The sequence below is a fragment of the Macrotis lagotis genome, chromosome X, assembly GCF_037893015.1.
Source record: "Macrotis lagotis isolate mMagLag1 chromosome X, bilby.v1.9.chrom.fasta, whole genome shotgun sequence".
NCBI lineage: Eukaryota > Metazoa > Chordata > Mammalia > Peramelemorphia > Peramelidae > Macrotis > Macrotis lagotis.
This window is the reverse complement of record NC_133666.1, coordinates 171,012,312-171,040,230: the sequence shown is the minus strand read 5'-3', so window position 1 is coordinate 171,040,230 and position 27,919 is coordinate 171,012,312. Positions and strand designations below refer to the sequence as shown.

At 38.0% G+C, this 27,919-nt stretch overlaps 1 protein-coding gene across 1 annotated transcript in view; it reads left to right on the top strand.

The window, feature by feature from the left end:
- Positions 1-6,959, top strand: part of DCAF12 (DDB1 and CUL4 associated factor 12) — a 150,358-nt gene extending 143,399 nt beyond the window's left edge. The window contains exon 10 of the transcript XR_012471338.1: positions 1,439-6,959. The gene's annotated coding sequence lies outside the window, so the exon portion shown is untranslated. The remainder of the gene's footprint in view (positions 1-1,438) is intronic.
- The last annotated feature ends 20,960 nt before the right edge of the window (positions 6,960-27,919 follow it).

Here is a 27,919-nt window from a genome sequence, read left to right as displayed (position 1 = left end):
AGAACTTTAAGGTCATGGTGTTTGAAGTTCTGTTCAAAGAATGGGGGATGTTTACCTGAAGAAAAGACTCCAAGGGAAGGGAACAAGTATTAGTCACCTACTATGGACCAGGCCATGATAAGCACTTTAAAAACATCTCATTTAATCCTCACAATCCTGTGAGGTAGGTACTGCTGTTTTTCTCATTTTATAACTGAGGAAACTGAGGCAGACAATGACATAGCTCAAAATCACACAACTAATGACAGCTCAAAATCACACAACTAACGTCCATGACTGGATTTCAAATTAGGTTTTCCTGACTCTAGATCTAGCTCTCTATCTACTGTAGCACATGGCTGACTCTTTGTTAGCAAAAGTGACATGTACTGTTAGTTCCAAGAACAATTATTAAATGTTCAGTTATTTCTTTTAAGAAAAGCCTCAATGAGGGAGCAATCAGGGGATCAAAATGATTGTCCCGGCAGCATAGCCCATGCTTTTCTGATTCATTAATTTACCTTCTTCTTTCCCACTACTCAACATCTTCATCTATTGAAATATTATCCAGCCTAAAGTGTCAACTCAAATGCCACCTCTACCATAAAGTCTTCCATAGCTGTACATGTGAGATCAAGAGCTGAGACACATACAATTTGAGCTCATTTACTCCAGCCTCCTTTAACAGACAAGGGAATCTTTCCCAAGAAAGTTAATGACTTGTCTGAGATGACCCAGGATGAGGTTGCAGAGAGAGGATTTACAGTCACATTTTCCAGCTACCCATCCAGTGTTGTCTCCAGAACACCAGTCTGCCAATGACTGTGCTCTTGAGGCAAGTACATAGATCTGGAGCTGAAGGCAGCTGCTTCATAGTTATCTGGGGACAGGACAGAGAAAGGAAAGCAACTAGACACATATTTTAAACATCTTTTAAAAGCATAGACAGTTTCACATTTTATGAAACAAAAATAATGATTTTGCAGTATTAAGTTTCATGTCCTCCAGAGAAAGCTTAAAACCTCCAGGACACAATAACAGATCAAATAATACAATTTTTAGACCTCTTCAGGATTTCCACAGTCCTTTGTTCTGACTTTACTCAAACCCTTGCCACAACCAGCTTTTGTGTTCTATTTATCCTATTCCTGATTATAAGCACCTTAAGGGAAGGAGTCCTATCATAAATTTCTGTATCCCCCACCAGCACCTATAATAATGACTCAAATATAGCAAAGATTCAGATAATATTTGTCTAATATTGAATGAATGGATGGATGGATGAATGAATGAATGAATGAATGAAACAGTGGTCATCCAGCCTCTGCTTTCTAATAGTAAAAATTTATTAAATCACAAATTTTTCTGGGTATTGTATTTAAAAAGTCAAATTGAACTGAATTGCAAATTTCGCAAGAAAAAGAACCATAGATTTATATTTATTTTTTATCCTCTCCAGGGTTCCTAGTGCAGGGCTCTGCACACAAGGGGATACTGTCCATGCTAAGGATTTCAAAGGACTCTTTATGGTATCACTGAAAACATTACTGTCCTCATATGAGAGGAGAAAACTGAGATGGTTGAGAATTACCAGAGGGAATCAGAATCTAAAACAGAGACCTGAGACTACTGACACTATTTCTGTTCCAGGCATAGGCTGATTTCCCTCCTAGAAGAAAAAGTGAAGAGCCCTGAGGAACATCTTTTTATCCTCCAGATTATCAGGAACGATGAAATGTTCCTTTAAAAAAGCCAAACACACAAAAAAACAGAAGCAGGCTTCATACAGAGGAAAAGAACCTGAAACTTCAGAGGGGAAACTTGACCCTTGTCAGGAAGCTGGAGAGTCAAAAGATATGATCCTACAGTGGCAAGAGGAGGAAAGAAAGGACAACTGTACCTTGGACCTTAAAAGAGACTGAAGAGAGACTTCCTGAAGAGGGAGAACTGAGTACTCTAAGGAGGAAGCAATTGCTTGATCTCCAAGGACTGATGAAGAAAAGCCACAGAAGCTATCAGGTGAGAGATTATTCACTAAAAGTCAGAATGCCTTTAGTGGTTGTTGTCTCCACCCAGGGGTACAGAGGCAGCTATTTGTTGAACTGATAACAATAAGATAGGTCTCTTGTCTTCCTGGGTCATAGTTCCAAGAAGTAGCTGAAAACCTCCCAAGACTTGTCAAAAATGGATGATTACCACCCAATTTTGGTGGTTTGCTTCCTGATTCTTCAGTTTACTCCTTTCCTATCACCTACTCTTCCACGCCACCTCATCTTCACAGATGGTTAAACACTTGACCTTGTCATTATCACAATTGTTCCACTTCCATGTTCATGAGCTTTGAAATTCCTTTATCTGATCATAGTCTAATGTCAGTCCACCTTTCCCTCTGCCTTACAACCCCTTATCCTGCTCTTCATCCTCACCTTGAACTTGGTTTTTTTCCAAACCAGGAGGCATGCAGTAGTTATCCTCTCTTCCCTTCCCCAACTTGGCCCCCAGGTGAACCAGTTCACTTCTACTCTCTCCTTCTAAGTCCTTGGACCACTTATCCTATCACTAATCTTACCCTGCTGACCCTTAGCCTTAGATTACCCCCACCATCAATTGCCTTTGTTTCAGCTCCCTTACTGCTGAACAGAGCAGGAGAAAATCACAAAACTGGGCTGCCTAAGTTCTCTACAAATTTGTTACATAATCTTAAATAATTAATTGATTCACTATCTCACTCATCCCAATGGTTCTTCCAAACCTTTTCATCCTTCTCAAATTTCCCTTGGTTCTCCCTTCACCCTTGATTTCATCCTCTCAGATGAAAACCTTGCCTTATGTAACACTGAAAAAAAAATGAGATCTTTCACCAAGTTTCCTCTTCCCTCTTCCTCCTATCACATCATTCATATGCCTTCTGCCAATATCTCATCTTTCACCCCTATGTTACATAAAGAGGTAGACTTTCACCTTGAGAAAGCAAGCTTTTCCATATGAACAAGTGATCCAATTCCATCCTGTCTTTTCCAGTAGATGAAAGTCCCATGTGCCATCCATACTCTCATTAATATTCCTCATTATGTCTATTGGTTGCTTCTCTTCTGCCCACAAACATATTCACATCTCCCTTAACTTCAGAAAAGCCTCACCTGATCTTCCCATCTAAGAGGTGTGCTGGAGCTAGCTCCTATTGATTCATAATTGTTAAATTTTCAGTGGGAACTTCTACACCTCAGAAATTGGCAAACACTACAAAATCAGATCTTAAGTCATTATTTTGTTGATTGTACTTAAGAAAGTGATGAAGAAAATAATAATTATGAAGATTCAATTTTAAAGGGTGTTGTCTTTTCAGAGCACTGGTTATTAAAAATTTACCAGCATACCACTGCCTCTGTCCCTGGTAGTTTTCAGCTTATATCTCGCCTCCTCTTTGTGGCTAAATTCTTCAAAAAGGGATCTACAATTGGTGCCTCCACTTCCCTTCCTCTTACTTCTAAGCCCTTTGCAATCTAGTTTTTTACCTCATTATTCAACTGAAACTGCCTTCTTCAAAGCTACCAATGATCTCTTAATTGCCTAATCTAATGGCCTTTTCTCAATGATCATTTTTCTTGACCACTCTAACTTTTGACACTATTAATTCCCCTCTTTTTCACACTCCTTTCTAGGTTCTTTCCTTATTCTCTTACTTGTCTGACCATTCCTCAGCCTTCTTTGCTGGATCTTCATCCAGCTACCCACTAATCATAGACGTTTTCCAAGGCCTTATCATTTTCTCCCTCTCTACTCTTTTTCATCTGCTTCCATGGATTCAATTATCATCTCTAAGCAGATGATTATCGGATCTATTTCTCCAGCCCTAACCTCTCTCCTGACCTCCAGTTACATATCCACCTGCCTAGACATTCCATATTGGATGTCCCATAAATATCTTAAATTTACCATGTCCAAAATAGAACTTATTATATTCCCCTTCAGCCTATACTCTTCCTTCTTCCTAACTTCCCTGTTAACTAAGGCACCACTTTTCTCCCACTAATTCAAGTTTGAAACTTTAAAAGCATCTTCAACTCCTCAATTGCCTCTGTTGCCAAAAACTGTCAATTCTACCTTTGTAACATCTCTCTTATATACCTTCTCTCCTCTGAAACTGCCACCATCCTGCTGCGGGCCCTCATCACCTCATGCCTCAACTATTGTAATTGCTTGTTGGTTGATCCCCCTGCTTCCAATCTCTTCCCACTCTAGTTCATCTTCCCCTTAGCTGTTAATGTGATCTTCGTAAAACATATATCTGACCATATTGTACCCCTTTTCAGTAAACTCCAGTGGCTCTCTCTTAACCTCCAGGATCAAAAACAAAATCCTCTGACTTCTAAATCTCTTCCTAACCTGGACCCCTCCAACAATTCTCTTCTCCTTATTCTGTGACCCAATGACAGTGGCCTTCTTGCTGAAGCTCAAACAAGGGACTACATCCCCTAAGCCAGGTCATTTTCACCAGCTGTCCTCCATTCCTGGAATGCTCTCCCTCATTATCTCTGCCTCCTGGATTCCCTGGATTCCTTCAAGTCTCAGCTAATATCCACCTTTGCAAGAAGTCTTCCCTGTTCTTCCTCAATGCCAGTGCCTTCCCTCTAGGATTATCTTAAATTTATTGCATCTATTTCCTGTTTGTATGTAGTTGTTTGCATGTCATCTCCCCTCATTAGTAGTGAGCTCTCTGAGGGTAAGGACTGTTTTTGTCTTTGTTTATATCCCTAGTGCATAGCCCAGCGCCTGGCTATGCCATAATATATGCTCACTGACTTAACTTGATGAGCATCCCCTCTTAGATTCTAGTTCATTGCTTTAGCATGCCAGTATAATGACAGATCCCCATCCTCTGAGCACATAAAATGACTGCATCTCTCCACCACTCTAACATTCTTTCTCTGCTGGACTGAGCTCTATCAACAGGTAAAGTTCATTAGAATATGTGGAGTGGAAAAGAAAGAAAGGGAAAGAGGAAGGGTAGACCTTAATGACCAAGGGGAAAGTAAGACCAGTTAAACTAAGGTTGTTAAAGTTGCCTTCAGAACTTGTACTAGCCCTCCTCTCCCAAATGAGACACAACTTCCTGGTATTTTGCTGTTGCAAATGGATCTCCTGTCTGATTTCCCAGCAGAGAAACTTAATTTTCTTCCTGGCATAGACACACCTTAGTAGAGCTGGAGCCAGCCCAGTTCAGACTTTTCCAAACCAGTCTAGCCCTGCAGACCTAGGTCCCTCCCAGTTGGGAGGTGGTAACAGGAATGGTAAAGTGAAGAAAGAGGAGGATACTGGGTTAGGACTCAAGGATGGGGAGGAATGGGGGAGGACAGTCTTCTTTCCTGCTTAGAAATCCATGCTGAAATTTACTGAAAACCAGACAGTGAAGTCCTGAGGGACTTGCTCCACCCAGTTCATGAGGAGTAGGATTGTGAACTCTTCAAGTCCATCAGCTCTGCCTCTCTTGGAAGTGAACTTCTTGGGGAAAACTGCTATGGAGAAGCCTCCTCAGTAAATCTGAGCCCACTCTTCCCAGTGACCAAGTTGGCTTGGAGAGAATGGACCTTTGGGTGCTGGGGGAAAATATTTGTATTTCTGTTCTTGGTATTTCTTTACAGTGATTGACAGTGTTAAATGCTGCAGCAATTATCTCTTTAATAAACTATTTGATGTTCATTGGTTAAGAAGAATTGGGACACTCATCATTGATCCTAACCATGAGTAGAACACACATGAATGGTGACTTGAGCCATTAGTACTAGGGGAAAACCTCCAGCCCCTCAGGGGTGACCATAGAAATCTGATGGGCAAGTACAGGCAATCTAACTCTGAAAGAGTGAGCTCCAGAGTATTACTATCTATACATTCATGAAGGTCAACCTTTGAAAGGGTATTAGAAGGGAACTTACAAGCCTCCACAAACCACAGTCAACCATGGATGATGTCTTTACTATTTCTCTGTTAATTGTTCTGAGGCTTTAAAAAATAAGAGAGAAGAATAAAAGTATTACCCTCCTGTAGAAAGGAGGAAGAAGTGGAGCTTAACTATTATAATTGGTGTGCATGAGAATATACAAATAGAGGCAGGCATCAGATAATTTCATTCTTAACCAAATTGGACATGGGAAAGTTGAACATTCCCAAATATTATATAAATATATTAAACTTAACAGGGAAACAAACAGTGATGGAGATGGAAGTAGGTTCAGAGAGAGAGGGTGGTACTAGGGAGGGAATTATTGCAAGCACAATAAACTTACCGATACTGAAGGAGGATTAAAAGGGGAAAAAAGAAAAGAACTGGAATCTAATGGGATGCTTTGGACATTGGACAGTTAGAAGGATGATTAAACAAATCATTATATATGAACTGAATGGAATATTATTGTGCCATAAGAAATGACAAATGATATGATTGCAGATGGGTAGTATGAACTGATTCAGAGTGAAGTGAGGAAAACCTAGAGAACAATTTATACATGGACAACATTGTAAAGAAAACAACTTTGAAGTATTTAAGAATCCTGATGAATGTACTGGCCAACCATATCATTAGATGAACTGTGATGAAGCATACATGTTGTCCATGATGGAGAGGTGATGAATTCAAGGTGCAGGGGGAAAAAAACACTTATTAGAACATGGCTGCTATATGCATTAATTTTTTTTGTCTATGCTTATTTGATATAAGGATTGCTTTTTTCTTTCAATTTTTAATTTGGAGAAGCTTGGGAGAAAATTATTTTAACTTTTTTAAGTTTACAGAAGGGAAAAGGAAAGTTTAGAAGGAAGCACAAACAGGCAGGACAATAATTTGTGAAAATATTCTTAGATGTATTTATATATCTAATATATATGGTTGGGGAGGGATACTGGGAGAATTTAGATGATAAAAAGCAAAAGGTATCAATAAAAATTTATTTAAAAAAGAATGTGTGAAATTTATTTTAAAAATAAATAGTGTGAAATGAAATTATAGCTTCATGTACAGTCTTCTTTTTGTATGTATTTTGCTATGTATCTGGCTGGAAATGTGGGAGGTTTGGGTGTTTAAATTAAAAAATAAAAGTTAAATTAAAAAATTAATGTCATAAAGTGGACAGTGGGGAGACACATGGTGATTATGAGCAATCTGTGACATAGCCAGTGAGAAACTCCACAGAACAGGAGTCATCCTGAAATTTTATAAGTGGAGGAAAAGATAGGCTGTCAGTTAATAAACATTAAGCGCACACTTGTATACCAGGCGCAGTGTTAAGCACTAAGGATACAATTATAAAAACAAACTCTTGCCTTCATGGAGCTTACAACTGAATTGGAGAAGATAGTACAAATACAGAAGCTGAAAAGCAGAGGATGGAGATGTTTGCAGAAGCTGGTCAGGTGGAAATGAAGAGACTGCTAGACTTGGCAACCTCCTAAATAGTAGATGTCGAGAGGACTCTTTGTTTTCTTCTCCAAACTGAGGGGCAGAGGGTAATGAATATCATGAAGACCTGTCTTGTAGTGACTATATGGGAGGACATGGATATGAGACACAATATGAGCAGCCATGGGAATGCCCTGCTGCCTACTCAATATCATTGAAGGGTACTTCTCAATCAGTGAGATTGTAGACATTGTGCATATTGTTCTCCTGGTCCTGCTTCCTTCATTCACTATCAGTTTGTATAAGTCTTCTTATTTTTCTCTGAATCCATCCTCTATGACACTATAATCTTCAGTTACATTCATAGACCATAATTTGGTCTAAACATTTGTTTCCTGTTAGGAAGGAAGGAAGGGTGTGGGATAAAAATCCACTTTAAAAAAATATAGAGGGGCAGTTAGGTGGTGCAGTGGATAGAGCACTGGCCCTGGAGTCAGGAGTACCTGAGTTCAAATTCTACCTCAGACATTTAATAATTACCTAGCTGTGTGACCTTGGGCAAGCCACTTAACCCCATTGCCTTGCAAAAATATATATATAAAGAGAGACTCCTCTGAACAAAAAAGAAAGTTTATTTTGGCTTTTCTCCAGAAAAGGGCATACTCCAAGTCTCATAAAGGTAGTGAAGATCAAGTAGCTGCCCCAAATTGACAGTCAAGCCAAGATTATATGGCCTAACACGATCCCTACTCATCCCTATTGTCCCCTCTCTGTTGACTCATTGGTTAGTCACACTTGTGAAAATCTACCCCAGCAACAAAGAAAGGAATGAAAGATTTTCATAAAATATTACCTTATCATCTAATCTTCAAGATTATAACTATTTTATTGAAGTAACAGTCTACTTATCATCAAACAAGAGGAGTCTTATGAGCTTCATTGGAATGCAAGGTCTTTCTCATGGGAACAGTCTACTGTTCTCCCAGTTAAGATAGTTTTATCATCAAATAGGTGACTAACTAAAAATGCAAGGTCTGTCTGGAAATAGTCTACAATTTCCCCCACTAACAGAATCAGGAGGGTACCTGGCTTGGAGTGCAAGGTCTCTCTCCCTCTTTCTTTTAAGAATAATAGTCTGGGGGCGGCTAGGTGGCCCAGTGGATAAAGCACCAGCCCTGGAGTCAGGAGTACCTGGGTTCAAATCTGGTCTCAGATACTTAATAATTACTTAGCTGTGTGGCCTTGGGCAAGCCACTTAACCCCATTTGCCTTGCAAAGAAAAACCCTAAGAATAATAGTCTGTCTTTGTTTTAATGATTTTTAACCCAGAGAGGACTTCACTAGAAATATTAACTTTTTTTTTTAGGTTGTTTTTTTTTTTGCAAGGCAAATGGGGTTAAGTGGCTTGCCCAAGGCCACACAGCTAGGTAATTATTAAGTGTCTGAGACCAGATTTGAACCCAGGTACTCCTGACTCCAGGACCTGTGCTTTATCCACTGCACCACCTAGCCACCCTGAAATATTAACTCTTAAGAGGGAATATCTCAATCCCTTCTCTTTTTTCCCTAAATATATATATATATATATGTATATATGTTTATATGTATATATATATATATATATATATATAAAATATATATTTGGCATCTGAAGTCTTCTCACACTATCCTTGATACTCTCTCAGGTTCTGTTCGTTCTCTTCCTGTCCACTTGGGACCCATCTTCTTGGAACCCTGAACAAACAACCCATACACACATATAGACACAATGGAGGAAGATGAACTCATCCGATTTCTCTCTCTTTTCCACTGGAGATATTCAATATCTTTCTGTATCTGAAGAGTCCCTTCCAGTCTCCAATTTGAATGACTTGTTGAGATTTCCTCTTCTGGTAAAGGAACTTCTTAACACAACATCTTATCAGATAGATTGATAAGATTGATATTTTCATCATTACACCATAAAATTCACATTTTGCCTTAGTTTAACAAAAATATAACTTCCATAATTTTTCACTTCACAAGTAAATATGTTGAAAATTATCAAGTTAACTTGAGTTTATAACATTTACATTAGATGACCATCTTTGTACAGTGTCCAGCAAGCAACATACAAATAGTCTTAATCTCTGCCTCTTCATTAAAATATTAACTCAAGTATCCTTAACTAAAATAAATTCTTCCTTCTTCCCAAAATGCCTCTCTTAACTAAACTGAAGGTGATTCTTCTTCTGATATACTCAAATGACTTATATGCCCTTCTCAAAGTAGAACTTGAAACTGCTACTGCACAGAAGTGCATCTTGAGATTATATAACTTTCTTTATTCTTCTTAATTAAATATCCTTTTTCCTAGCATGAAATAAAATAAAATCAAAGAATCTTAATTCTTCTCAAAACACAGAACTAAGTTAAAACCACATACTGGCCTATCTAGCTATTAAACTCACTTGACCTAAAATTTCTATATCAGATTGACTTTTAGTGATTTATTATAAAGATCTAGGACATCAAAGGAAAATTCCTTTATAGGTATAATTTTGAGTATCAGTTTCCAGGCAGAGGTCATGTGCCTTAAGTCAAATTTTATATTTATCCGGTAAGACATTATTCAAATGTCACATTTGGGGAAGTCAAGTCAAAAGGGTCCAACCTCCGGTTGCACTAAAAAGTTGCCCCTTCAGCTTTTTCCTCCCAATACACCTATCACCTGGTAGTGTCCATGCCTCCTTTGGGCTTCCAGACTGCAAGAGAACATTGATTCAACAGCACTTCCTTTGCTGATCAAACCTTATCTTAGACACAAAACAAAAGCCAATTAAAAGTCCCATGATCTAAAATAGAAATTCTATCTAATTAGATCTTCACATGAATCCACTTCACAAGGACTAAATGCTAATTCTAATCTGAATGGGGGGGGGGCACAATCAATCAGCCCCCTTCCCTACACATATATAACCTATATCTACTCTGAGTGTCCCTGTTATCAGAATATATTAAGTAAAGACATTCTAAACATTCAAAAACCAGTCAAGTTCCTCCAGCATCTGGAGTATTCCTTTCCATACCAAAAAAAAAACAACTTATTTACAAATATGTTTCATAATTCAGTTAGAAGGTCTATCCTCCTTGTGGCACTAACTTCTAATCTGCAGGCCCACATCCCTTTATCTGAAATCATATTTGTTTTACTTTTGGACAAAGATGGTATATTAGAGGCCTCTCAGTTAACCTGCTGTATTACAATAAATAAACATCTCCTTTGGCTAGGAGATTATTCTAAGAATTCTCACATAACAATTAGCCAGAGATTGTCACACAAAAAATCATAAATTATTATCATTATTTTTCTTTCCCTGTTGCTCAGGTACTTTTTACTTCAAAGCAAACAACCACAACTTTGAGATTATAAATATAAATATAAATATATAATATATCTACACATATTACAATAAAAATTCCAATTAACACACACATATATTTATATAATTGGCAAGTTCTTATGCAAACAATTCTCTATAATAAACCTGTTTGATTATTAGCCATGTTTGAAATACAAATTGTTACTTCTCAGAATTCATTCAACCCATTAGACTATCTTAAGGGTCTCTAAATTTAACAAAACAGTAATAAGTGTAACACATTAAGAACTAGATTTCACAAAATAATCTTTCCATTATTACATTTAAACCTGGACCTATAGTTCTAGAGAAAGGTCTAACACATCTTTTAAAAATTTCAGGGAACCCAGAGGGTCATAATAATTTCCCTCATTATCCCTACAAAGCAATCAATCATTAATTCCAGGATTGACGACATTACATTAAAAGAGTTTATATTTCCAAAGGTAGATCACGTTTGATAACACCCTTCAACATTTATTCATTGATAAATCATCTAATTACAGTTATATAATTGTAAATTTCCTAATCATTTTCCAAAGCCCCTCACATTTAAACATTATTGGAAAAGGTATCTTGCAGTTCAGCTATACCTCCCAGTCTCTTATAAACTATCTTTCTGAATCTGCATTTAAAGTGGGGGAAGAAATTTACAATTTTACTTCTTTAAAATTTAAGCATTAAATTCTTTGAAGATTTATTTATTCTTATTTTTGTACAAATGATTTTTTATACATTACTAAAATATTCTTTTTTAAGAGTAAACATAATACCCCCTCCCCCCAAAAAAATATAGACCCACATGAGCGATAAAGTAAAGGAAAGAGGAAAAAAATTAAAATTAAATAGTAATAATAATAAATAATAGGTGCAGATAGGTGGCACAGTGGATGGAGCACCAGTCCTGGAGCCAGGAGCACACGAGCCAAAATCCAGCCCCAAACACCCAACAATCACACAGCTGTATGAACCCAGGCAAGTCATCCCAACCCCATTACCCTGCAAAAACAACAACAAAAAAAGACCCAAAATAAAATAAAATGATAATAGTAATAATAATAGTAGGCGCAGACAGGTGGTGTAGCAGAGCACCGGCCCTGAAGCTAGGAGCACCAGGGTCCAAATCCAGCCTCAGACACCCAACAATCACCCAGTTATGTGACCCCAGGCAAGCCACCCAGCCCCATTTGCTCTGCAAACCCCCTCCCCCCAAAAAATAATAATAATAATGATAATAATAATAATAAATGTGCTACAGTCTGTGTTCCAACACCTCCAGCTCTGTCATGGGTGGATCACATTCTTTATGATAAGTCCATCACAAAAGCTACTTACATATTTTTCCACCTTTGCCATTGCTGATCACAACTCCCTCTATTCATACTTCTCCACTACCATATAGGATATTTTCTCTCTCCTTTCACTCTGTCCCTCTTCTTAAATGTGCTGTAGGGTAGCTGAGTGGCGCAGCAGACAGATCCCTTTTCCTGGGACCAAGAGGCCCGGAGCTGACATACCACCCCTTAGGCCCAGCATTCACCCAGCTAGCCCTATGGTCCTGGACAGGTCATCTAATCTCAACCCCTTGCAAGAAGTAAAATAGAAAATGTGTTATATCAGACCACTCCCCCCCACCATGGTCCATCCTGTCCTCCATCACTCACATCCAACCCCTTCTCCAGTCCCCCTTCTCTCCTTCTTACTCTAGGATGGCTATACCCCATTGAATATATATATATATATATATATATATATATATATATATATATATATATATATGCTGTTCCCTTTCCTAGCCTCCTCTGATGAGAGTGAAGATTCCCTCACACCCCCTTGCCTTCCCCCTTCCATATCATTGCAATAGCTCATTGTAATAAAAAAAAATCTTATATGAAATAACTTAGCCTATTCCACTTCTTTTTCTTTCTCCCATTACATTTTCCTTCTAGCCATTAACTTCATTTTTACATTATATTATGTCTTCAGCTCTCTCCTGTGCTTCATCTATAAAAGCTCCTTCTACCTGCTCTGTTAAATAAGATTCATATGAGTATTATCAGTATCATTTTTCTATGCAGGAATATATGTAATTCATCATTATTAAATCCCTCATACTTTCCCCTTCTACTCCACTCTCTATGCTTTACCTGAGTCCTGTATTTGAAGACCAAACTTTCTGTTCAGCTCTGGCCATTCCAACAGGAACATTTGAAATTCCCCTGGTTCATTGAAAGTCCATCTTTTTCCCTGGAAGAGGACATTCAGTTTTGCTGGGTAGTTGATTCTCAATTGCATTCTGAGCTCTTTTGCAGTCCAGAATATTATACTCCAAGCCCTAAGAGCTTTTAATGTAGTTGCTGCTAAGTCCTGTATGATCCTGATTGGAACTCCACGATATTTGAATTGTGTCCTTCTGGCTGCTTGTAATATTTTCTCTTTAACTTGGGAGTTCTGGAACTTGGCTACAATGTTCCTGGGGGTTGTTTTTTTTGGATCTCTTTCTCGGGGAGATTGGTGGATTCTCTCAATTTTACCTCTGCTTCTAGGTCTGGGCAATTTTCCTGTAGTAATTCTTTGAAAATGATGTCAAGGCTCTTTTCCTGATCATGACTTTCAGGTATTCCAATAATTTTTAAATTATCACTCCTGAATCTGTTTTCCAAATCAATTGTTCTTTTTTTCAATGAGATGTTTCACATTTTCTTCTAATTTTTCATTCTTTTGGTTTTTAAGTACTGTATCTTGATTTCTCATAAAATCAGCAGCCTCCCTCAGTTCCATTCTACACCTGAAGGATTTGTTTTCCTCAGAGAGCTTTCTTATCTCTTTTTCCATCTGGCCAATTCTATTTTTTAAAGCATTCTTCTCCTCAATAACTTTTTCAACTGTTTTATCCATTCCTATGCTACTTTTTAACATGTTATTTTCTTCAGCTTTTTTTTTTTTGGATCTCTCTGACTATGCTGCTGACTTCTTTTCCATGTTTTTTTTTGCATCTCTCTCATTTCTTTTCCCATTTTTTTCTATCTCCCTCACTTGATTTTCAGTCTTTTTTGAGCTCTCTCACAGCCTGAGCCCAATTTCTGTTTTTCTTGGAGTCTTTAGATGCAGGAGCCTGTACTTCATCTTCAGATTGAGTGTTTTAATCCTTCTTGGTCTCATAGGCAAAGTATTTCTCAATAGTGTTCCTCTTTTTTCTCTGTTTACTCATTTCCCCAGCCTGTGTCTGGTGTTGGGGTGCTTCCTGAGCTTTTGCATATTTTTGGAACACCCCCTCACAAGGATTTTAGTGTGTGAAGCTCTATTCTCCCTCCTGGTCTGTGAATGACCATAAGCACACCCCTCTGACACAGGGCTGAGGTGTGGGGGGGGGCTGCAGTTCTATGGGGGGCCTAGACTGCGATCAGGATCTGAGGGTTGGGCTTCACACACTAGCTCTGGCAGAGGTCCCCCACTGACCCCCCAAGTTGTGCCCGGTGCTCCTCAGGGTATAGATCAGGAACCTGCCCCTGCTGCCATGAGCCATGGCTCCCAGTGCTCTGGGGCTGCTCCAGGAGGCTGAAGTTCCTTCACTCTGGCAGCTGCCCCTCTAACCCCATGGAACGGAGTCTTTCCACTTTCTTCCAGGTTACCTTGGGCTGGAGAATTGCCTCACTGGATCCCTCTGTGGGTTCTGTTTCTTGAAAGTTCAGTTAGAGTCCTTAGTTTATAAGTTTGGAAATATTGGAGAGAGAGAGCACCTAAGAGAAGATCCTCTCCTGTCACCATCTTGGCTCTGTCCCTAAACATTAAATTCTTACCCTACATGAAACAAAGTTTTCATGCTGACATCTCATTCTCTTAAAGCAAAACAAAACAATAGGTTCTCTTAAAGTTAACCTTATAATTAAGTATCTTTTACATACAAACTTCTTCTAAATTTGTGCTTTGTAAGCTTATTTATCTCTTCTTCCAAATACACTTCTATTTTCAAAACATAGAAAATAAGATTCTCCATGAATTTAGTCTTATACATATGACAATTTCAAAAGCCCAATGTACACTTTTTAACCATGCCAGTGTTACATTTACTTTTATGATTTCTTCTTCTTAAATAACAGATACTAAATAAGCTACATAGATCTTACATATAGATATTCCCTATTATAAACATGAGGTGAAAAAAAAAGCCTTTTTACAAATTCTCTGGGCCAAAAAAGACCTTGAGAGATATAACCTGTTGGCAAGGCATTCTCTAGTTTTCTCATAACAAATCTTTACAAATGTTATAGGCGAAACTTCAATTTAGTCATTGTTCATTATTATAACACAATTTTAAATTCTCAAAAAAAGTTGTTTAAAATCTATTCTTATACAAAGTTTATTAATTATTCACTATATACTTCAATTTCATGTATATTCCTTTTACTCCCTAGAATTTTGCAACACAGAAAAATTCTTAAGACCAGTTGTTGCTAAAAATCCCTTTTTATAATTACAAGATTTTCTTTATACTTCTTTTAAATTCCAAAAGTCATATTCAAAATAACCTCAAATCATTTTCTTTTTCAAAGTCTAAAAAAAAGTTTGCAAATTCTTTTTATCTTTTTATCAGTGTAATTCCAACTTCCCAATGCTCTAACTTACAAGAGTTTTCTATCCTTACTGACCAACATTTCTTAATATTAGAACATTTTATGTCCTGGGGATTGGAAATGCCCCTCAATTTTAGATACTAAAGTAATATGTACTAATTCTTTACCTTTGCTGCTTATCCTTACTCACCCAAATTTTATCCAGTTACATGAACTATACCCCAAACATATTTTGAATAGGTGTTTCCCAATTCCCCTTGTTTAATAATTCTAAAGCTTGATTAAGAGCACATAACTCACAGTCTATACTGACAATAGTTTTGGCAGACTTGCAGCCTACACCAAGGCCATTCTGTCCCTATCTATTACAGCATTTCCAGTAATTCTTTTTTCTCCTATGACTCTGGAAGAGCCATAAAACATTAAAATAAAAAAAAACATTTTTTTACAAACTCCTTAATTCAGTTTACATATATTTTCAGATTACTTTGTACAAAAGATTAGCACATTATAAAATCAATAATAACATAATAAAAAATTAACACTTACCTACCAATTGCTTTCATATCACACTTTTCATCTTATTGGCTTTATCACTTTCCCAATCAATTCACTGCCAGATATTGCAAAAGTGACATTTTAATGCAATTTTCAGGTTACCCAGTCTCATTTAAATATATATCTCCATTTGAACTTTTAGCTTTTTATACTTCCATTTTTTTTCCAGAGTGATTAAAATGTTTTTATCAAGATATCTTTGTTTTGTTTTTGTTTTTGCAAGGCAAATAGAGTTAAGTGGCTTATCCAAAGCCACACAGCTAGGTAATTATTAAGTGCCTGAGACCAGATTTGAACCCAGGTACTCCTGACTCCATGGCTCGTGCTTTATCCACTATGCCACCTAGCCGCCCCTTTATCAAGATATCTTAACAAAATAGCACACCTCCCTCATGGTAGGAGAGAGAGACAGGGAAATCCCCACATACAAGCTCTTTTATGCACTTTGAAAAATTTTATTCCTGCCCCTTCATTCCAACCATAGGCTGGGGTAACAAATTTAATTGATACATTGGTTCCTATATATTTCCCCACCCTGCTCATTATACTTTTTATTTATTTACTTATTTTTTATTTATTATTATTTTGTACAAATAATTTTTATACATTACCTAAATATTCTTTTTTAAGAGTAAACATAATACCTCCCCCCAAAAAATATAAACCTGCATGATCGAAAAAATAAAGGGGAGAGAAAAAAGTTAAAATTTAAATTAAAAAAAATAATAATAACTGTAAGTATGACCAGGTGGCGCAATGGACGGAGCACCGACCCTGGAGCCAGGAGCACCCAAGCCCAAATCCACCCCCAGATGCCCAACAATCACCCAGCTGTGTGATCCCAGGCAAGCCACCCCAACCCCATTGCCCTACAAAAAACAAAAAACAAAAGACCCCCCCAAAATAAAATAGTAATAATAATAATAATAATAATAATAATAATAATAGAAGGGGCGGCTTGGGTGGCAGACACATCACTGGCCCTTGAGCGAGGAGCACCCGGGTCCAAATCCAGCCTCAGACACCCAACAATCACCCAGCTGTGTGGCCCCAGACAGGCCACCCAGCCCCATTTGCCCTGCAACCCCCCCCCCCAAAAAAATAATAATAATAATAAAAATGTGCTTCAGTCTGTGTTCCAACACCACCAGCTCTGTCATGGGTGGATCACATTCTTGATAAGTCCATCACAAAAGTTACTTCCATATTTTCCACCATTGCCATTGCTCATTGCAACTCCCTCCATTCATACTTCTCTACTACCATGAACTACATTTTCTCTCTCCTTTCACTCTGTCTCTGCTGTAGTGTAGCTGAGGGCGCAGCAGACAGATCCCTGGTCCTGGGGCCAAGAGGCCCCGAGCCCACATACCAAACCCTTAGGCCCAGCATCCAATCCGGTCCTATGGTCCTGGATAGGCCATCCAATCCCAGTCCCTTGCAAGAAGAAAGCATTCTGGAAACATAGAGTCACAGGGAAGAAGCAGGGAAGAGAAAAAGTCAACAGCATTTTATCATTTTCTGCACTTTTCCCTTTTTACTTTGGATTTCTTCCCCATTATTGTCTAGACCCTAGAGCTCTCAGCTGGCACTTCCAGACCCTTCTGCCTTGTCCCTACAGCCTAAAGCACTTGGATTTCTTTGGAATCTCTCCCTGCAAATTGTATTAATTGCTTGGGAGTATTTCCACCCTTGCCCTTTTTTTTTTTTTGCTCTTATCAGATCAACCTGCAGATTTGATGTGGGAGCGACAAGGGTTTGTCATCCAGGGCTAGACCTGGGCTTGTGTACACAAACTTATGGACCATGGTGCCATCCCTGGGTCTTCTCCTGTGGTGGGGCCCATCTCCTAGTAGTATTGCCTCCAGAGGTCCTCTGGCTTTCAGTTTTACTCAAGCTAAGTCTCTCTTCAGGAGTCTTTGCTAACTCCTCAAGGGATCTGCCTGGGCACTAAATCACAAGCTGCTGACAATTTCCAGCATGGTGCCTGCTTGTGTGTGTGTCCAAGAGAGTCTTAAGAAGGGGGTTAATTCCTGGCCAGGGAACCAAATTGTGGGATAAAAATCCACTTTAAAAAAAATGTAGAGACTTCTCTGAACAAAAAAGAAAGTTTATTTTGGCTTTTCTCCAGAAAAGGGCACACTCCAAGTCTCACAAAGGAAGTGAAGATCAAGGAGCTGCCCTGAATTGACAGTCAAGCAAGATTATATGGCCTAATACATCACCTCCTCCTTCCTATCACCCTTCTGTGTCGACTTAGTCTTCAGAGTTACATTCTACTTGTGAAAATCTACCCCAACAACAAAGAAACAAATGAAAGGTTTTCATAAAATATTACCTCACAACCCAGATGGTGGGAATAACCTCCAGGATTATAACTTTTTTGGGGGGGGGAGTTTTTTTTATTTTTTAAATATTTCTTTTTGTTCTCTCTTAAAGACTTTATTTATTTTGGGTTTTACAATTTTTCCTCTAATCTTATTTCCTTCCCCCCCCCACCAAAGGCAGTTTGCCAGTCTTTATATTTTTTCCATGGTATACATTGATCCAAACTAAATGTTATGAGAGAGAAATCATATCCTTAAGGAAGAAAGATAAACTGTAAGAGACAGCAAGATCAGACAATATGATATCAGTTTTTTTTTCTAAATTAAAGTTAGTAGTCCTTGGTCTTTGTTTAAACTCCACAGTTGTTTCTCTACATACAGATGGCATTCTCTATCACAGACAGCCCTAAATTGCCCCTTGATTGTTATACTGATGGAATGAGCAAGTCCAGCATGGTTGATCATCACCCCCCATGTTGCTGTTAGGGTGTACAATGTTTTTCTGGTTCTGCTCATCTCGCTCAGCATCAATTCATGCAAATCCCTCCAGACTTCCTTAAATCCTTGTCCCTCCTGGTTTCTAATAGAACAATAGTGTTCCATGACATACATATGCCACAGTTTGCTAAGCCATTCCCCAATTGAAGGAATTTACTTGATTTCCAATTCTTTGCCACCACAAAGGAGTCTTATGAGCTTAGTTGGATTGCAAGGTTTTTCTCATGGGAACAGTCTACTGTTCTCCCAGTTGAGATAGTTTTTATCATCCAATAGGTGACTAAAAATGCAAGGTCTCTCTGGAAATAGTCCACTATTTCCCCTGCTAACAGAATTGGAAGGGTACCTGGCTTGGAATGAAAGATCTCTCTCCCTCTTTCTTCTAAAAATAGTCTAATAATAATAGTCTGTCTTTGTTTTATTGATTTTTAACCCTGAGAGGACTTCACTAGGAATATTAACTCTTAAGAGGGAATATCCCATTTAGAAGGAAGAAAAGAAGGAAGGAAGGAAGGAAGGAAGGAAGGAAGGAAAAATGTTATTATGAATATTTAAGAATATTTAACTTCCTGTTAATATGAGATTGGGGAGGCTTAAGAGTATTATTAGGGGATTGTTAGGTGGCTCAGTGGATAGAACTGGAGTCAGGAGGACCTGAGTTCAAATTTGACCTCAGATACTTAATAATTACCTAGCTGTGTGGCCTTGGGTAAGCCACTCAAACAATTACCTTGCAAAAGCCTTAAAAAAAAAAAAGAATATTATTAGCAGTTTAAAGACTTTTCTTGCAAAATTCCAAATTATTTTCCAGGATTGGAATATCTTTATCATATCTTTATCATATCTTTATCTTCAGCACTGTTAGTGTCCTAAGTGCCTATGAAGAATTTATTCCCTTACTTCCTCAGCATCTTCATGAAATTTTCTTCACTCACTCAACTTAACATTGACCTTTTTTCCTTCTAAAGCCTACAATCTTTGTTTTAGGCATTTAAAACTATTATCCTGAGCAGTCCATAGACTACATCAGACAGCCAAAGCAGCCCACAACAAAAAAAGAATGAGAAACTCCTTGCTCTAAAGGGCCCTTTTGAACATACTGCTTTAGTAGCCACTTCATGATCAAAAGTAACAATGTGTCTTCCTGCCTTCTTTCTTTTGATGTAGACTTGTAGACTTGAAGGGGATTAGTCTAATTGAAAAAGAATAAGAGAAAAATACACCACCACCACCACCACCCCACCCCCCACCCCCGTTAGACTGTGACCGGCCAAAGAACAGAATGATGCTAACTAAAGCTTCCTTTGTGACCTGGAAGAACAAGATCCTTAATCATGACCTTATTAGCTTCTGCGTGTTCTTAACAAAACTACCATACCACAGTGTCAGAAATTGACTAATTGACTAATTGACTAAATTGTAATTGGGTAGGAATTTAGCATTCTGATAAAAAATGTGGTTAGGTTAGACAGGACCTTACTAGCTCTAGAGTCAATTGTTAGATTTTCATTATGAACATTTATAGCTTGGCAAACACTACAAATCAGTTTGATCTATTCATTTGTTGATTGTCTAGATTCAAGAAAGTGATGGAGGAAATGCAAATGATGCAAATTAAACTTTGTGTTTCCATACTATTCATTCCACATGCCCCCAAAGCTGGTTGTTAAATATTTATCATGGTACCCTTGTCAAGCAATTTCTTCTCAAGCTACTTTCTAGAAATGCAAAACTCTGGTATCTGGTAACATCTTCCCATTTATAGGGTTGGTCATCCAGAGAATGACTCCTCTGTGGGTTTGCATTCCCTAAAGCTCATGAGTCTCTTGTAACCTTAACATAATTTGTTAAAAACAAAAGATAAAATGTCTTGGCCACAGACAAAAATAGCAATGAAACATTTGCCTCATAAATCTAGAATTCCCTTTCTCACAATACACACATCAGTGGGAAGAGTGAACACTCATAAGGAATACATCTTGAGATATATATATATATATATATATATATATATATATAATATATATGCAAGGAATAGATATAGCCAGGGTTCGTGATGTAAAGAGAGAGTAAGGAGCACATGTAACCAGAGCCTAGGTGCAGCATCTGCTCATTCTGTATGAATTGATGTCTTTACTGGTGTCAAGATGATACTCCCACCAGGCCTAATCTCTCTGTTCTCATAAGCCTCAGGTATCCTGGTTTCTCTCTTCCCAAGGGCCTTTGTACCCTGAGGTAAATCCTCCACTCAAATGAATTTGTCTTTAAAAGTTGATTTTGGTACTCCTTCCATGCTGCTTCAGGATCTCTACTTGCCCAAGATAACAGTGAAGCCAAGAAAGTGATCTGGAAGGGGGAGGCTAGATGGCTCAGTGGATAGAGCATTGGCCCTGGAGTCAGGAGTACCTGGGTTCAAATCCAGCCTCAGACACTTAATAATTACTTAGCTGTGGCCTTGGGCAAGCTACTTAACTCCATTTGCCCTGCAAAAAATCCTTAAAAAAAAGTGATCTGGAGAATACGGTGGGTTTTCCCTCTGATCCCTCTTCTTCTTCTCAGATTGGGAATTTTCTCAGTCCATTAGGTTGGGTACTTCCTCTTCTCTGCTATCAACTCCAGCCCAAAATAATTGATTTCACTCAATTTTAAGTACTCAGAGAATAGTATTCTAGCTTCATTTGATCACTGAAAATAAAACCAGTTTTTACAAATGAACATTTACTTCAAAGAAATAAGCATACAAATATTTTCCCTAAGATGCCAGGGACGTAAGACCTACCCCCCAGCCCAACTCCTATAGCGCCTCAGTCTCAGGGTTGAGAATGTAACCAGGCTTGCAGCTTAGCTCAGTTCCTTATAGCACTGGTTGTGCCAGATTCTACTAGGTTCAGAATTAAAACCATGCTCCTTGGGGCTTCAGTGTCAAGCTGACCACAATATCAAATCTACATTCCTCCATTCCCAGATCCTCATAGTTCAAAGACTCCACTCCCCACACTCTATAATGGAAAAAAATAGAAATGAAAAGACTGAAGCCCTATCCCATTTCTTTTTTTTTCTTTTTAGTTTTTGCAAGGCAGTTATTAAGTGTTAATTATTAAGAGGTCAGATTTGAACTCAGGCCCTCCTGACTCCAGGGCCAGTGCTCTATGCACTGCATGACCTAGTTGCCCCCCAGCCTATTTCTTGGGCCATTAACTTAAGTGAAGGTTAGGGGTCTTCCCCCTTTCCTATGCTGTGCATCAAAAAAGTTCTTCAACCTCAGAGCCTAATGCAGCAAAAGAGGCCTGAGGGTGCTTAGTCATCTAAAGATGCAGACAGTTCTGACTGTGCAGCCAAAGGAAAAAGCTTGCTCTCATCCCATCCATGTGTTGGTGGGTGTTGGTTCTTTATTTTCACAGAGGACCAGGAACATCACTGGCTCTGATGACTTGTGCATAAACTGGATTTAAGTGAGACAAAAATTGTACAAAATCATAAACTTCTCTCTTCCTGAGTCACTGAAGTCCAATGATGAGGTGAAAGTCAGGATTGTGAACAATAGCCCAGGAAACAGTGAATGACCTTGGCATTTTGGATGCCTGACCAGACTCTAAGCCCTCCACAGTTGCCTTCTTGGCATTTGGAAAAAATTATTCTCATCTGCTCATTCTTCTAGGGAATGTCTCATTCTTCTTGGGGTAGACATACCCCTAATCCACCACAGGTTGGAGGCCTGTCAGTAACCCCCCAACTGGTTGAGCCCATGTGTGAGATGATTTATGCAGGTGTGGCTAGTGTCTATGCTACAGCTTCCCAGAGCCACCAGTAGTCTTCCATGTGAGTGACACCATCTAAGGACTGGGAGATGTCAAACCCCCTTAACTAAAGAACCAGGCAATAAAGGACTCTCTAGATGATACTAAAAAATATCCATGGAGTTCATAAATGATTAAGTTGTAGCTTTTCCAGTCCCTAATAACCAGACTATCCCAGATTCCTCCCCACTCTCCATTCAGATTAATCTTAAAAAAAAATTTCCATCCAAAGCTACCCTTGATATTCAGAGTAACTTGATGTCATAAGGATAACAATTATCAGGAAAAATAAGAAAGAATTTATTGTGTTTCAGAGCTGATCTTTTGGCTTGGTAGAAACCCAAGCACCTAATTACAGAATAGGGGTCAAAGCTGTAACTAAGAGAGAAGGACCAGGGATGTATCCCAAGGAATTAAAATGAAGAGGTGTTTTCAGCTCATATTCTAGTAGGTGGAAATAACTAACTTTAGCTAAGGAGAATAGGAAAAAAATTAAAAGTATCAGATGGTACTCTTCCTCTTCACAACAGGTGAACACAGGTTAGCTTTTCTCCTAAGCACACACCTTCTATCCTCCCTTGGTGTCCTGAGGAACCTGGTGATACATGGATACACAGGTATAAGCTGCTCTTTGGTGAATATAAGACTTGCCTTGATTACAAAGTCAGAATTTTAAAATGCTAATAATACTTATTAACTGAGCTCAGAGATGGGTGTTTAAAGTACAACCCATTAAATAATGTTCAAAGCTATAATTAATGTCTCTGCCACTGAAAGAAAACAAACTTAAACTATTTCATAAAAATAAACTTTACTCATGGCTACATCTCCCCACTAGAAAGAAGTATAAGATTCTGTAGAGGGAGGAGTGGAGGTTAGAGTTTGGCTTTTTGCCAATGGAAAAAATATATATATATATATATACATATATATTATTATTATTATTATTATTATTATTAAGATCATTACTATATAGTTCAAGCCTGTGCCTAGGTAAAGAAAGACCTGGGGTTGGAAAGAACCCTATGTTACCCAAGCTCTGGTTTAATCCCCATGTGACCTAATTATTTTCCTTTGCTGAGTCTTTAGTTGAAGGTTATCAGCCAATTTTTTTCCAAATAGTGTACTTTTTGATGGATTTGAGAGTCAGGTGACTTGATGTAAGGGCTGGGAGAAAGACCCTCCACTGAACCAGAAATTTCACCATTAGCCCATCATCTTCTTCTTAACTAAAGAACTGGTGACTCAGAAGTAATAGAAATGAAGTAATTTCATTAATGGAATAAATTCAATAATGTCATGAATACAAAATCAATAAGTAATTTAAAAGATCTCATTAACTAACACCCAGCTAGGGGAAGAAGTGGGGTTGGGGGAGCCAATGGATTTGCAAATGAATTCCATCAAACATTCAAGGTATAATTAGCTCCGATTTGTGTTCTCATAAATAAGGAAAGATGAATATCATCCTGAAGAGACAATAATCTGGAATTTCCCTAAAACAATAATTCTTAATGGGAAGCCTTAAGAGTTTCTGATTCATCATAGATTTAAAGGCTATTGATTCTATATTGATAACCTCCCTATTTAAAGATGAGAAAACTGAGACCCAAAGAAGTTAAATGACTTGCTCAGAAAAGCAAGTATCTGAGGCAAGATTTAAACTCAGCTCTTGACTTCAAGTCCAGAGATGATACTTTAGCAGAGAGTTATTGATGATAGCAAGAAGTAAATATGAAGAGGGGGAGTATTCCAGACATGGGAAACAATCTTACAAAGGCTGAAGCAAATAATAACATGTTGTCTATGAGGAATAGCTAATAGGATAATTTGGCTAAAATGAGTGTTCAAGGATAAGTTGTGTGTAATCAGCCTGGAAAGGTTGGAGTCAGCTTTAATGCCAAACAAAGGACTTGTGTTTTATACTAAAGATAAGAAGGAACTAATAAAGCGTTTTGAGAAAAGGAATAATATGGCCAGATCTGTGCTTTCATATCAGTTTTGTATCTATGTGGATGACAGGTTGAATAAGGAGAGCCTGAGTGGGGGAAACCTAATTAGGAGGCAATTGCAAATAGGGTGAGAAGTAGTAAAGGCTTGAATTAGGGTAGTAATGGTGTAAGTAGAAAGGAGATAAATGTAAGAAATTGTGACATTAACAAGATTTGGCAACTGGCCAAAATACAAGGGATAAGTGAAAATGAAGAATGGAGCATAACTTAATCTGGTAACCAAACCTGAGTAACCAAAAGAATGGCAGCATCTTCCATTGGAATAAGAAAGTTAAGAAAATATATGGGGGAGCAGCTAGGTGACACAATAGATAGAGCACCATTCCTGTAGTCAGGAGGACCTGAGTTCAAATTCTACCTCAGATACTTAATAATGGCCTAGCTGTGTGACCCTGGGTAAGTCACTCTTAACCTAGAAGAAGCCAGGTGAGAGGGAGGACCGGTGGTCTCAGGGTTCTTAGACTTATCTGACTGTAGGTATTTATTATTGGTGGTGACATGACTAGCAGGCCTGCTCTCTATTGGGTTGCTCCATTCAATGAAGACTGAGTTGAAAGTAGGATTCGTGTTGTATGAGACACTATTAATTCCTGGGATTCTGAGGCTCAGGTTTCAGTACAGCTTCTACCAGACTATGAGAGGAGACTTTCTTCTAGAAGCTATAGTCCAGGGAAACAAAACCTTATAAAGATTCAAACTGGCAACTTCTTCTGCAAGGTCTGCAGCCTTCACCTTCTGAGCTACTTGAAAACCTAGAAAATAAAGTTCTCACTATGAAAGTCATCAACCCTGTCAAATAGTTCACTATTCAAAGCTGATATGGGTTTATTAATATTGGTGACATCAAAGATGAATTGTTACTATCTACCTGAATGCTGTAAGCTGAGACTATGGAACCTTGCCAGTCAACTTGAAGTTGAAACTTCCTATATGTGCTATTTCCTCTATTTGAAGGTGAGTTCTTTTAGAATGGGAATTGCCTTGTTTTTGCATTTGTGAACCCAGCACTTTATAAAGTGCTTTTATTCTTCCTTTATTATTTTCCTGGCTACATTCCTGATTCCCCAGACTTATTTCTCCATTTCCTAGTAGCCTTTTCATCAATAAGCAAAGGAAAGTGTGGTTGAAAATGGAGTTGGGGGGAGAGAAAGGTCAAAAATTGACTGCAAAAGACAAAGTAATCCTCAGAAAATAAAGAATGACCTTTAGAAGGATCTGGACATTAGAGGGGTGTTTACTAAATCCTCTATAATTTGGCATCAACTTTTGAATTTGGAAGTATCAAAAGAAGTCCAATTTTTTTTATAAATGTTAGTATTAATTTGGTTAAAAAAGTGCTTTTTAGGGGCAGCTAGGTGGTGTAGTAGAAAAAGCATTGACCCTGGAGTCAGGAGTACCTGGGGTCAAATCCGGTCTCAGACACTCAATAATTATCTAGCTGTGTGGCCTTGAGCAAGCCACTTAACCCCATTTGCCTTGCAAAAACCTAAAAAAAAGTGCTTTTTATACAGTGCAAAGAATGGAGTACTGAAGATGAAAAAAAAGATGTTTTACTACAAAATTCACTTTTTTTTTTCATTAGTGAATAAGTACAGGTGATACTATACAACATAGGCATTTCAACAAGAGGAAAATTATTCAAAAATAATGTTTTGGAGATGCTTGTTTTCAGCAGGCCTGGAAGTTTTTTTTTCTTAGTAAGAGTGATGATGAATTATGATAAATATTTTGATATAATTGTAAAGGAGAGTTTGTCAATAGATATTCTATCCATTGAGCAAGCTCAATGTTTTACTTTTGTAAGATCTCACAAGATCCTATACCAAAAGAAGGAAGACAGAGACTATCTCGTCCCAGATTTAGGCCTTGAAGGTCACATGCTCACTGACTTCTAGGTGGTTCTGGGTCAGAGAAGGTTTTTCCTTCCCAAAATTTACAACAGTTCATCTTTCTTAAAAGAGGTCAAATTGCTTCCAGTGCGAGTGTTTGGTTCCCACACTTGGACCTGGCTCAGCAACCAATCAAAAAAAAAAAAATGACCTCACCACACAGTAAACAGAAAAGAAACAATTGTGAAATACCCAGATACACTCAGACTCAGGGGAATAGGCCCCTTCCATTACATAACCAAGAATTGTTCTTATGCATCATTTATTTAGAGGATCACAGCAAGCAAAACACTATATATGTTCAACAAATGTGACTCTCATTTACTGATTCCCCAGAGATAAGCAGAATTTTTCAATAATTATTAAAATTTCCAAATGGAGGAATAATACAACAAAATTTTTTCCCATGTCAAATCATTAAGGATTAAGAAATTTAATCAAGAGATGGTCATATTAATTTCTAAATTATACAGAGAACTGAGTCAAATTTTCAAAAAAACAAGCCATTCCCCAATTGACAAATAGTCAAAGGATATGCAAATTTACAGCTGAGGAGATCAAAGCAATCTGTAGTTATATGAAAAATTGCTCCAAATCATTACTGAGTAGATAAATGCAAATTAAAGCATCTCTGAGATACTACCTCATACTCTCTGAGACTGGCCAATATGACCAGAAAGGACAATGATCAATGTTGGAAGGGTTGTGGGGAAATCTGGAACTCTAATACATTGTTGGTGGAGCTGTGAACTCATCCAACCTTTCTGGAGAGAAATTTGGAATTATGCCCAAAGGACAATAAAAATGTGCATACCCTTTGATCCAGCATTACCACTACTGGGTCTATCCCTGAAGAGATGATGAAAAAGGGTAAAAACATCACTTGTACAAAAATATTCATAGCAGCTCTGTTTGTGGTGGAAAAGAATTGGAAATTAAGTGAATGTCCTCCAGTTGGGGAATGGCTTAACAAACTGTGGTATATGTATGTCATGGAACACTATTGTTCTATTAGAAACCAGGAGGGATGGGAATTCAGGGAAGCCTGGAAAGATTTGCATGAACTGATGCTGAGTGAGATGAGCAGAACCAGAAAAGCATTGTACGCTCTAATAGCAACAACATGGGGGTGATGATCAACCTTGATGGACTTGCTCATTCCATCAGTGCAACAACAAGGAACAATTTTGAGCTATCTGCAATGGAGAAGGCCATCTGTATCCCGGGAAAGACTTGTGGAGTTTAAACAAAGACCAAAGACTATTACCTTCAATTTAGGAAAAAACCCATTATCTTATTGTGTAATTTTGCTATCTCTTATGATTTATTTTTCTTCCTTAAGGATATGATTTATCTCCCATCACATTCAACTTAGATCAATGTATATACCATAGAAACAATGTAAAGACTAACAGAATGCCTTCTGTGAGGAGGGTGGGGGAGGAAGCAAGAATGGGGGAAAAATTGTAAAACTCAAAAATAAATAAAAAT